General features: G+C 45.0%; 1 long non-coding RNA gene across 1 annotated transcript in view; it reads left to right on the top strand.

The window, feature by feature from the left end:
• Window positions 1-6,279: 6,279 nt before the first annotated feature.
• Window positions 6,280-13,357, top strand: part of LOC146854843 (uncharacterized) — a 28,657-nt gene continuing 21,579 nt past the window's right edge. The window contains exon 1 of the long non-coding RNA XR_014981227.1: window positions 6,280-6,438. This is a non-coding gene — a long non-coding RNA (uncharacterized LOC146854843). The remainder of the gene's footprint in view (window positions 6,439-13,357) is intronic.

Raw genomic sequence — 13,357 nt, 5'->3', positions numbered from 1 at the left:
TGATGCTGGCTTACTGTGGGAAGCCTTCAAGGCCACAATACGGGGAGTGTGCATTAGTACAAATGCGGGCATATTAAAAGATATACATACCCAAATTACCAAATGTGAAGACACACAAAAAATTCTAGAGCAGGAATATATACATACCCATAACTCTGATATACTGGGAAAAATGTCAGAATATCAAGAACTTGCAGATAGTGAACTTAAATACATCTTGAAATGACAAGTAGCAAGAACTTATGGGGAGGATGGCAGATCTGGTCGCGTACTAGCAGATAAAATCTCCCAAGACCATACCCCACATATGGTCATTAAAATTCAAGACACGCAGGGCACTGCACAGTATGGCATACAGAGTATTCTATCGGCTTTCACGACAACCTATGAGGAGATGTATACCTAGCGAAACACGGCTGACCTGCTTGAAGTACTCAAATATTTGGAAGATATTGCAATAGCCTGGTTATCAGATGCCCAATGGGACTATCTAGCTCAACCCATCACCATTGAAGAAATCACAGAGGTAATTAAACCCTACAGAATGGGATAGTGCCGGGCCCTGACATGTTTACAGGTGAATTTTATAAAGAATACGTCGACCGTTTAGCAACTCACCTTGTGAACATGTATGGGGACAGCAGATCCTCCCACCCACACTTCGGGAAGCCATGATTATAGCACTATTAAAACCAGATAAGGACCCTGAAATCTGTGAGTCCTACCGCCCGTTGTCTCTAATAAACACGGATGCAAAAATACTGGCCAAGCTGATTGCCAAACGCCTCCAGCCCCTTATGGTTAATATTATCCTCCCGGACCAATCAGGATTTATTCCCCATTGCTCCACAGCCCACAATTTACACACCCTATTTGCATTATCCCACCAACTTAATCCGGAGCTCAAAGCGGCTGCGGTCTTATTAGACGCTGCCAAGGCATTTCATTCAGTCGAATGGCCATATCTTTTTACGGTACTGCAAAAAAATGGGCATGTCGCCGATACTCCTGCAATGGATCAAAATATTATATGCGAAACCCGTGGCACATATCAAGGTAAATCGATATGTATCTAACATGATCCAAATCACACAGAGCACTAGACAGGGGTGTCCTCTCTCCCCTTTATTATTTGCTATCATGCTAGAACCATTAGCTTGTAAGTTCAGGCAACACCACAAAACCGCAGCCCTACAGTTCCTTCTCGCCCTAAAAATATCTCTTTATATGCAGATGACATGGTCCTCTATGTTCGCGAACCTCATATAAATGTATCACCCATTCTATGGGAATACATAAAATTTGGTAGACATTCGGGCCTACAAATCAATTGGAATTAAATCCACCATTATCCCCTTACGGATGTTACGATGCCACACCCTGTAGAGTTTCCATTGGAATGGCAACGAGACTCCATCAAATATTTGGGAATTTGGTATCACAAAGACCCTGCCGTGGTTATTAGGCCCAATTATGGCACTGCCATTAGTAAAATAGAGGAAACAATAGAACGGTGGATACGGTTGCCCTTATCCCTGGCGGATAGAATGGCTCTGGTAAAAATGGTCATACTCCCCAAGTTACCTTTTCAATAACATCCCCATTCCCCCACCAAACGCTGTGTTTCAAAGGTTGAAAGCGAGTGTGAGCCGCCTTATATGGGTGCGTAAGCAAGCACGAGTTGAGCTGCGTGCATTAACATTGCCATACTCCAAGGGAGGGTTTAAGGTTCCGGATTTCCTGCTATATTACCTCTGTGTGCAAGCACAATATGCACACTACTGGTATCACCCAGTGCAATATCTACCTCATATGGCTGTAGAAGATGGAGATGCCCACCCAATATCGCTTCAACATATTTTACCACATTCCCGCCCACTTGTACTGAAGCAAGAAATAAACACTACTCGCACTACAAATCTGGCTTGGCAGCGAATGGGGTAATTAGCACATAAACTACCACTCTATGCTCCAGCACTGCCCCTAAACATCATCCAGCCCTCTCAGTCACTCAGGAAAAAGTGAGTATGAGACTGCTGCAACAAGTTGGACAGGATGTGATGGGAGACTTATATGCCGACGGGGTTTTTGTAGAATTCGATGACATAGATTACATTAGTAATCAAACTCTCCTCTTTAAATTTGCTTATCATAGATTGAGTTGAGCAATTAAAGATTACTATCCGACTTTTCCTGCGGAGCCGGAAACACTCCAAGCACTACAAATGGTTATAACTACTCCGCACAATAGAAATTTGGTGACCAAACTATATGTGCTGTTACAGGCTGACACATCGGGTAATACACAAAGTGCAGGAGAGATGGTCATCTGTTCTGGAGACCTCCCTGGTAGAGGAGGAATGGGCTACTTGCTGTGCATTAACAGACATGCTTGTCCCGAATGGTAACTTGAGAATTATACATTACAAATATCTTCATCAAACATACTATACACGACTAAGCTATAGAAATGTGGGCTCCGCTCTGATGCATGTTGTAAAAGATGTAAAGCTGATGATGCCCATTTAATACACTTAGCGTATCATTGCCCACGGATTAGAGAATACTGGGAAAAGATAATTGGAACTTTGAGTTCTATTTTGGAAGTCAAAATAGATTGTACAATTCGGGTATGTTTACTGAGTCTAGTAACGAATGTAAGATCGGTAAAACTTATATTCTGTGTAATGGCTCTTTTATTGGCGAAGAGATGAATATCTATGTACTGGAATGGTAAGAAATGTCCCTCATGCGAGCAATGGATGCAGGACATGATCGATTGTTGGGACACACTACAGACTTATGTGGAAGAACTTCCTACAGGACCTAAACCTAAAGACTACTGGGTGCCATTAACGACATATTTACAAACTCATCATAAGGACGCACTGAATATCAGTGTGTAGGATGTGACATCTTGAGTGTATAAAAAATGTTTCTGTACACCAAATTGAACTATGCACATTTGACGTGGATGTAACTGTGAAGATAGCGAGTGCCTTTGCAAGCCTGTATGTTTTCTTTTTCTGTATGTTTTTTTGATCAAATAAAAATTCATTAAAAAATAAATATATATCTGAGTGGTTCTTCAGGGTGGAGGGCACTGCATGCATACACAACATCAATGGTGTTTTATTATTTACACATTTACCATTCTGGCTGCTGCCAGCAGTGGTACAGTTCGCCCTGGCTTCATCCCCAGACTCCAGAGCCTTTCCTTCGGGTTCAATATTTTTGCACATCCCGCATCATTTTTTCATGTCGTTGCCATGCCTGATGTCACATGCACAGCTAATGACAGCGCAACACCTAATTGGACTCTGCACTGTCATTATATATATGCGTGACGTCAGCCGTGCCAATGAGGAAGAGTGCTGCTGACATGCAGTGCTCTATTAGTGAACTGTGGGGCAGATTTGAATTGCCGTCTTGCATCAAATTGGGCACTGCCTTTCTGCGCTCCAAATACTCAAACTTCAGGTATCCTAGCAAACAAGTGAAGTTTTTTAGTGCTCACCCCTCGTGATGCACTGTGCAGCAGTGTTCGAGCAGGCGAGCCGTTTTGTAGGGGGTTTAGAAATGGACCCTGGAATCGCACACGCTCGTGCGTGTGCTTTTCCTTTTGGGTTCCGCTATTGGGTTTTGCACGCGTGTTTTTTTTTTTAACAGACCATGCAATAGGCCAAAGGCGGGCGCATTGCTCCACCCATGGCCTACTAGTGTCTGTTACATGCACTAAAGCCCATAGGTCTTCAATTATCGTGCCCAGACACGGGCGCGATAATTGAAGACATATGGCTCGCAATGGCGCGCGCACCACTCGCGGCCGTGTTTTCTTTTTTTTGTTGTTTTTTTTACGTAGCTCACTTGTATTTTTGCATTGGTGTACCTGTTTGAACCGTTCCACATTTGTGGCTCATATTTTGGCACTTCGTGACAAGCGATAGTACCACCGTCTTTGTTCTGCTCATAATCTTGTGACTTGTCCGTTGTCCAGCATTACTTGAACGGTGGTAGGTTTGAGGTGCTCCAGACAACGGTGCAGCACGAGCTCCCACACAACCTGTCCATGTGCCTCGCAAGGTAAGTCAGTGAGCTGTGCTGGAATTCTGACAAGACCTCCAAAGCTATATGTACCCTAGCGGGAGCCAAAGGTGCGCCAAGGCTTTTTGTTTATTCACAAATTGCGCCTTACTGTATCCCACAAGCAGTGCAACACAAACGTTCTCGAACACTCTCAGGGGTCAAGGTGCAAGATAGAACATTTAGGGAATCTGGTTCGTGTTAGGCTGCAGCTTGGATGTGGAACTGATACTAACACAGTGAACCTTTTGCCCAGACATTGCTAGCATGTTAAAATGAAGTGGTAAAAAATTAAATACGGGGGCGTGGCTAGGCGCCCGTAGGAGATGGCGGCGTCTGGGTGACGGCTCCGTCCGAATCGGAGGACACCGGCGGTTCGCGTACCTGTCACCAAAAACGGAGGGAAGCCCTTCGCACCGGAAGATGCCAGGCTCACTTTCATCCCCCTTTCGTTCATGAGGCACAGTTATATTGGATTTTGTAGCTCGTTTTACCTCCGGTCGCGGCTCGTCATCGGCCGCGACCGCCATTTTGTTTTTTTTTGCCCGCGAACGCTTCAGCAGCACGTCTTAGCGCGCATGGGATTCCTGGATGCCTCGTTCGCACTCAAATGAACCCAGCACCCTCTGAGGCACAATTATGACGGACCAATAACCTAAGGTGACTTTTCTTTACTTTTCTTCTGCAATGTTGCCCTTCTTCATGGCTTTGACTGGAATTTTTTTGATCTCTTCATGCACGGCGGCCATCTTATGACTTTAGCCTTTGATACTAACGTCTACAGTTTTTTATCTGGCACACCTTTACGCTAATCTGTCCTTTGGAGCTTTTTTTTTTTTTTTTTTTTTTTTTTTTGCTTTTTTTATTAGTCGAGTCGCTGAGACAACAATCACCTTGCATGTTTTGACTGGAATTGTCGCCTCTCTTCATGAAAGGCGGCCATTTTTAGGATTCCAGTCTCCAACACCTATGAGTCCAATTTTTCGGCCTGGTTCTTTTTGAGTCGGGCAATAGGATATCTTAAGACCTCACGCTCCATAGGCGTGCTGATGGCGGATTGCTCCAGTAGAGTTCAAAAGCGTAATTTCATTAAAAACTCCAAGCTATTCACGGCACTAGCCCATTTGGAAGCTTCAACTGAGAAGGCGTCGACTGCTGACATCTCCTCACAATCTTCAGCAAAAGCGAACTCTAAGAGGTTAAAAAAAGACCCTCCCTCGCCTCCTAAGCCCTCTTCACCTATCTCTATGGAGTTGCTTCTCGAAGAGATTCGGGCCTTGCGCCCTTACATGGAAGAGACTAATGCTAAGTTGCAGATTCTCACTGACAATTGGGCTTCGATGGATGAAAGAGTATCGTCGGTGGAGCGTGACGTTTCCTCTCTTCAGGACTCTGCGACTAAGGTCCCCCACATGCTCACGCAGATTTCCTCTCTTCAGAAGCAGGTGGAGGACCTTGAAAATCGCAACAGACGCAACAATCTCCGTATTTACGGCTTGGTGGAGGGTTGTGAGGGAAATGATCCCATCAGTTTCTTCAAGTCCTTTCTCCCGAAGCTTCTTCACCTACCTGATGGCACCTCACTAAACATCCAACGTGCCCACAGGCTTGGTCGAGCTTCCTCCTCTCCTTCCACGTCAACGAAGCCTAGAGGTGTAATAATGTACTTTCTAGAGTACACAGACTTGTTGAAAGTCCTCTTAGCCGCCAAAGCCTCTCCTCGCCTCACATGGTCAGGTTCCACTTTGTTCTTTGCGCAGGATTATGCCAGGACCACTGCAAACCGTCGCAAGGCCTTCCTTGATATGAGACCCAATCTTCGCTCCATTGGTGCCAGATATGGATTGTTTCATCCTTGTCTATTTAAGGTCACTCATAATAACAAGACTACGACATATGAGGATCCAGCGCGTCTTCGAAGCTTCCTGAACTCATGTGGTCAACATGACATGGAAATAGCTGGTCCCTCTTCCCTCCCAACATGACTTGTCTTTGTAGTTGCAATTTGATTCTCTAATTTGTTCTGCTTTAATGCCTTTATTTTTGCAGGTTCTTCAGATTGTATGACTCTAGTTAAGATTATATTTCTCATTTTATCGTCTGATAGTGTTGTTCTAGCCCCTCAGTTGGTCATATGTTTCTTTTTTATCTTCGTTGTGTTCGAGTTTCTAACCATGTTCTTTTTCTCCCTTCACAGATCATTGTCTTACGTTCCGTTGTGTTATCTCTGGTTGGACGTTTCCCTCATCCCGAATGCCCTGCCTCTCCCAGTTGGCCCTACCTCCCTCCCCTCATCTCCGCGTGTGTTTCCGTTTGTTCCCAGTTCCTGATTGTATTCTTCCCATGCTACCCCTCGTAAGTACTCTTCTTCCCTTATTTACCATGTTTTATTTCCGTTCTATATTTTCTTATCTCACCTTTTCCCTCGTTGCTTTTAGATTTATTGGTGTCATTACCTTTTCCATGGTTCTTCTCCACTTCTCTTTCGTCATTTTCTCTTCCCCTCATTGTATATTGGCTCTCTTGCTTGTATTCATCTCCCTTTACCTATTTGATTCTCCATTGGACCTTACTTATCATTATTTTTAAGAATTACTGTATCTTCTTATCATTCTTTCTATTTTCTTGGCTCTTTCCTATTTTTATGGCTTTGCTGATTCCTCTCTCATCTTTTCTCTTACCTTTGTTCCATCACGTTAGTTCTCACCTCATTCTCTTTTTCTCCTATGCCCTTGCTCGCTGCAAGGCATTTCCCTGCTGTCCTGCCTTCCAATTGGTCCACTTTTTGATTAATCCTTAATGTCAGTTCGAATTGTTTCCTGGAATGTTAAAGGTCTGCATTCGCCTATCAAGAGACAAAAAATCCTCTCCCATTTAGCCAAATTGAATGTAGACATCGCCTTTTTACAAGAAACCCATTTGTCTGACGCTGAGGCTGCTAAACTTAAGAGAGGTTGGGTGGGTGCTGTATTCTCATCTCCGGGTGATGGTAAGAGAAACGGTGTGGTTGTATTAGTTCGCAAATCTTTTGCTCATTTGCCCTTGATTTCTGAATCAGATCCTGAAGGTAGATGGTTGTACGTCAAACTCTCCTCAAAGGGCGCCCCTCTCTCCCTCCTCAATATCTACGCCCCTACCGGTGGTGATCAGATTTTTTGGCGCGCAATAGCCTCCCGTATCACTGAATATATTGATGACAATTTTATTTTAGCAGGTGATTGTAACCTCCCCTTTGATCCTTTTTTAGACAGAAACTCCAAGGTACCTTTTGTCCCTAATAAATCTCACAAGCTTTTCGTTCAAGCGATTTCCCAACATAAACTTATTGATGCTTGGCGTCTCTGCAATCCTACTTCTAAAGAATTCACCTTTTACTCCCCGACTCACCATTCCCAGTCGCGTATTGACTATGTTTTCCTTTCCCACCATATGTCCCAATCCCTAACCCACGCTGATATAGGCCCCATCTTATTTTCTGACCATGCCCCCGTTTTGATAAACATTGACATCTTACCCAAGCCCACTGGACCAAAGAGATGGCGATTTAACAACACTTTACTCCTAGACCCCAAATTCTCCGCCTCCTTTGTAGATTTCACCACAGAATTTTTCACCATTAATGACACACCCACTATGCCTAACCACGTGGTTTGGGATGCCTATAAAGCAGCAGCTAGAGGTTTTATTATCAGCTTTGTGGCTACTAAACGCAAGAATGCTCGTAAGCGTACCAGTGACCTCCTTTGTACGATTAAACAGTTAGAGCATTCTTTCTATACATCCCACTCGCAAGAAAGTCTGACTGCTCTCATTGCTGCTAAGATGCAATTTAACAAACAATCCACTGAGGATGCTTCATTGTATTTGTTGAAATCCAGTTCGAAATTCTATGGAGGTAAAAATAAGGCGGGGAAGGTCTTAGCCAATTATTTAAAAGTCAAACAAAACAAACTGAATATTGAATCTGTCTATGATGTTAATTCTGATTTAAAGCATACAGATGCTGATATTTTAGAGCAATTCTCACAGTTTTATTCCAAACTCTATTCTTCTGAGACGCACCCCACTGCTCACTCTCTTGCTACTTTCTTTGCCACCATCCAACCACCTTCCAATTTCCCTGTTGATTTATCTGCCCTTGAATCACCAATTTCCGGTGATGAGTTACTCACAGCACTTCAGTCACTCAAGAAGGATAAGGCCCCGGGACCAGACGGATTCACAGTTGAATTTTATCTGCATTTTTCCAAATTGTTGCTACCCAGACTCCACTCCCTTATTGACTCCTTCATATTAAATGGTTCTTCCTCAGGTACATTCTCAGACGCCCACATTTGTATTATACCCAAAGAAGGCAAAGACACCCAGCATTGTAAAAATTACAGACCAATCTCTTTGGTCAACATTGATTACAAACTGTACGCCAAATCTCTCGCCATTCGATTAGACCCTTATCTTCCTGAACTGCTAGGCCCTGAACAATCTGGCTTCGTTAAAGGTCGCTTCATCACAGATAACACCAGACTTTTGTTTAATGTGCTTTCCAAATCTCCACAGTTCCAACATCCGCTAGCAGCCATTGCCCTAGATGCAGAAAAAGCGTTCGATAGGGTGGAGTGGACTTTCCTTTTCTCCGCCCACAAATGGTTTGGATTTGGCCCACATTTCATCTCTTTTATCTCCTTCCTTTATTCCAGTCCTAGAGCGGCGGTTTGCGCCAATGGTCTAGTTTCCTCCTTTTTTAATCTAGGTAGGGGTGTTCGTCAGGGATGCCCTCTTTCCCCTTTTCTTTTTAATTTGGCCCTAGAACCTTTTCTTTCAAAGCTTCGTCAGAATCCCAACTTACACGGTTTCCAAATCTCCCACACTAATATTAAACTTGCTGCCTACGCAGACGACATTCTATTATTCATGTCTAACCCCGCAACCTCTATTCCCGCATTCCTAGTTGAAGTCCATGACTACTCCCAGATTTCAGGTTATAAGCTTAATAATGACAAATGTGAGATTTTACCCCTTACTAAGTTCACTTTTAAACCGGACTTTATGGCATCCAATTTTACCTGGAGCCCCTCACACATAAAATATCTAGGTCTACACATTACCCCCTCCCTCTCCGACACTGTCTCGCTGTGTCTCAATAAATGCGCCCAGAAATTATCCGACCTCACTTCCAGATGGCACCCATTATACCTTTCCTGGTGGGGTCGTCTGGATACGATTAAAATGATGCTTTCCACTTTAGTCCTTTACACCATCTCCAACATCCCAATTCCTATTCCTGCTAAGTTCTTTAAGAAAATCAACACCATTCTCTCTTCCTTTCTTTGGTCCGGCAAAAAAGCACGTATGTCCCTGCTTAGGTTGCAACTCCCCAAGTCAGAGGGTGGAGTTAATTTCCCGAATTTTCCCGCTTACCACAAAGCATTCCTTTTGCGGCAAGCTTCCCATTGGCTGCAAGACCCTGCTGAGCCGTCCCGACTATGGGTTGTCATTGAACGGCTCTCTTTATCCCCTTTCACTTTGGCTGAATACCTCTCATTCTCTCGTAAGCCTCACTTTTCCTCCATTCCTATTCACAAATTTACAGCCAAGTTGCTTCTTTCCGCCTCTCCAGGCCCTCCTTCCTCTACAGCAGAGTTTCTCAATTCCACCATCTGGCACAACAACAGTATAACCATCAATCGCAAGCCTTTTTATTGGAAAACCTGGAGACAGAGGGGTTTAATCTGGGTATCTCAACTCTTCTCTAATTCTGATTTCTTATCCTTCTCCGTTCTCAGCCAACACTTCCATCTCCCTCGTGCTTTTGCCTGCAAGTATCCTACGCTTAAAAATGCAGTCATGTCCACTTATGCTCTTCTCTCTAACCCCCCCATGCATACTCATACTCCAAATCATACCTCACAGCTTCATTCCTTCTTGCGCACTCACCCTACAGCCTCCTCAATATACCACTCATTTCATGCGACTCTCACACCTAGGCCAAAATCCAAAGTTGAGGAACAATGGGAATCTGACCTTGTCATTTCTTGGCCCACCTCCCTTTGGGATAAACTATGGACCAAACTTCGCAAGACGTCTAGAGCTGCCTCTCTTACACAAACTCTTTTTTTCATATACAACAGGCTTCTCTTTTCTCCCCAGGTGTTGAATAAGAGATTCTCTTCTACACCGGATCTTTGTTGGTCCTGTTCTGCTCCTAAGGCCACTCTTTTTCACATGCTTTTCTCTTGCACTTTCATGCAGAATTTCTGGACACTAGTTTGGGCCCAAATCAATGCCATATTCCACACTACATCTCCCTTCTCTTTTGTCAATATTTTTTTAGGAAGCCTTTCTCCTTGTTGGGATGACATTGATCTTAATACGCAAATTGTTGACTTGTTGTTAGCTGTTGCTTTCCAGCAAATCACCGTCAACTGGAAAAACTTTACGAATATTTCTTTTAAAGCATGGTGGTACAATGTTTGTTATAATCATAGGCTTGATACTGCTTTTGTGCACCCCCTTAGTTTAGCTGCTAAACGACATGATTTATGGCTTCCTGTAACCTTGTATCTAGATACCTGTGCTAAACGCTCCTCTCATGTTTCACCTATTCAGCAAGAGGTCTCTAAGCCTCCCTGAGTGACATTGCTCTTCACTTGTACTACTCTTTTCATATAAGCTACTTTGTTGCTCATTATTACCAGCGCTATTTTTTTTTTGTTATTTAGCCTTATACTTCTGTTATCCTCTGATTAATTGTATATTTTCATTACTATGTTTTACTTTTTTTCCTCTATTTGGAGATATGTTTGTATTCTTTCTCATGTATTGACACCTTTACTTATCCAATAAAATTCTTTTGAACTTAAAAAAAAAAATTAAATACGATCACAAAATATGCTGCATTAAGCCTCGTAATGTGTTTCCATGTCTCATAATTTAGTCAGCCCTACCGCATAATTTGGTCGTCCCCTCCCGCATAATTCTGGTGGCCCAGTCCTTAGGTGGTAATTTCCTGTGTAGTTGTACTAAGTGTGGAAGACCAGTCTGAGCCATGTGTACTTTGGGGGCGAGCAGTTGTTCCTTCAAACATAATGTAGGTAGGGTGCACGAGAGCTGGTATTCCCGCGAGGGACTGCCGCCCTGTTCATAGGTTCGTGTATCAATGTCCTGACCTATATCTAGCAATTCGGACACCGTCTGACACCGTGTTTGTGCTCGTGAAATATCTTTCCGCGAGACGTGATGTTGTAATGGCTTTCCATTTATCCATTCCATCCTGACGTTGGCAAAAGGGAGTGGAACCTCTTACACGTGGGTGGCTGTGTGGCGAGAAGACTGTAAGCTGAGGAGTCGGCGCTGCACCCTGTGATCTGCAGCATGCTGCCGCGTGGCGTGACCTATTCACCGTTTAAGCGCTCAGTATTTACAGTTGAAACAAGACTTCAAGGGAGGAATGGAAGGACGGTATGGCACTGTGGCTGACCCAGAGAACGATGCCTCTGACCACTACATTGGACCCGACCCCTAAGCCTCAGTGCCGCTGCCTCCCAGTGAGTCCCTCTGCATGCTTTTTAGGGGAGTTGGCCTAGGAGAGGGACTGGGGCAGCTCGCGCTGTGACGCACTGCGGCTTTAACACTTCGGTGTACACACTGCGCACATAGGCGTCCACTTCCGTGGAAGGGATTCTATGTCAGGACCGGAGGCTTCTGATTATGCTTTCTCACTTTCTTTACTGAACTCAGCAGCCAATGAAAAATGAACTACATAAGTAAAAAACATCACATCCCATGAGGCTTTGAACCACGCCTCCTCATAACAGCCAATGGCAATCAGTCAAAGTATACAAAACAGAGAGACACTTCCTTGTCTTCCTCTTTCTTTGCTGCTCTGCAGTCAAGATAGGTGTCTCTCTCTTTTGTATACATTGAATCTGAAACTCTTTGATAACGAGTCTTTCTTTCTTATTGTTCATGATTTATTGATAGTGCTTTAACCTAGGCGGTACCTCCATGCGTGGCGTTTGCTTGGTTTCTCGGCGCGGTGCCCGCTTGCTGCCTCAGTCGCGCGCTGCGCTCTAGGTGCGTTGGTGTTACCGGTGTCTATTTTCTATCTTCTTGTCCAGTGCGTGTTGCGCTGTATGCAGTATTGTCCCGTGTCTTGCCCCCATTGTCCTCGCGCTGTTGCCGGCGCCGCCGGATGTATTGGATCGCGGTCCGCGATCGGAGGGGTTTGGCCCCCCCTTCCAGGGAGCGAGTCACACGCCGAGGCCAGAAGGGCTTCCGGCGTGCGTCTCGGGAGCACGCACGCGTGCAGACGCGCGCGCGACTCCCTGTAACTGCCGGATGAGACGCCCTGCCCCTGGCTGAATTGGGGATTAACGCAGCAGGCAAAACTGGAGCTGAGTACGGGCCGGTGACGTTAATTAGGCTAATTTGAGCAGCGTTTGGGGTTTTGACTGTTGTTTGAACAGTAACCTTTCATTACCAGGCCTGGTGGCCTTCAACTAATTTTTGGAAACTCTTGCTCACCCAGGCTGGAGGGTGTATTTCCCCCCATTAGTCCTGAGTTGTGCAGATTTATATCGCAATCCCTGTGGGGATCTTATGTACTCTCTGGCTCCTTTTGTCCCGGCATTGCTCCCAGCTGACACCCTAGCTTGTTGAGGTTGGGCTTGGATAATTGAGTCTCCCTCTGGGGATTTTCTGATTGAATACAAGTTATTCGCCTGAGGCATGGCAGACTGCGAGTTCTACCAGGAGGAGGTGGCTGCGTGTGAGGACCAGGGTGATGATGAGTACTATTACGACGATTCCATGGAGGATTTAATTGATAGAAAATTGGATGCTAAGCTAGATAAGGCGCTCTCCTCCGCCTTATTACCTATTGCTCAAAAGCTAGATCGTCTGGTTACCCCGAACCCTTCACCTGCTGCCACTGGTCCTGCTCCGACCCCCCTCCCTCCTTCCGAGCCTCTTGGCACCCCTTGGCCGCACGCACACTCTTACTCTAAACTTTATAAATCCAATGAACAGGCCCACGCGGACGCCCCGGCTCCCCCGCCTAAGCCTTCCTCTCCTATTCCAGTGGTGGACACCACTTCAGGTCCTGATATTGACACTGACTCTTCTCTAGACTCAAAACCTTGTAAACGCACGAAGAAGCGCAAACACTCTTCGTCTCCTGTCCAAACCTCCCCCTTCCTGTTTGACCCTTCAGATATTATCCATCCTCGCTCTGCAGACTGGGTCCCACCATCAGCGGTGGCCGAGTACATGCAGA

The sequence above is a fragment of the Triturus cristatus genome, chromosome 4_1, assembly GCF_964204655.1.
Source record: "Triturus cristatus chromosome 4_1, aTriCri1.1, whole genome shotgun sequence".
Lineage (NCBI taxonomy): Eukaryota > Metazoa > Chordata > Amphibia > Caudata > Salamandridae > Triturus > Triturus cristatus.
This window is presented reverse-complemented; position numbering and strand designations above follow the sequence as displayed.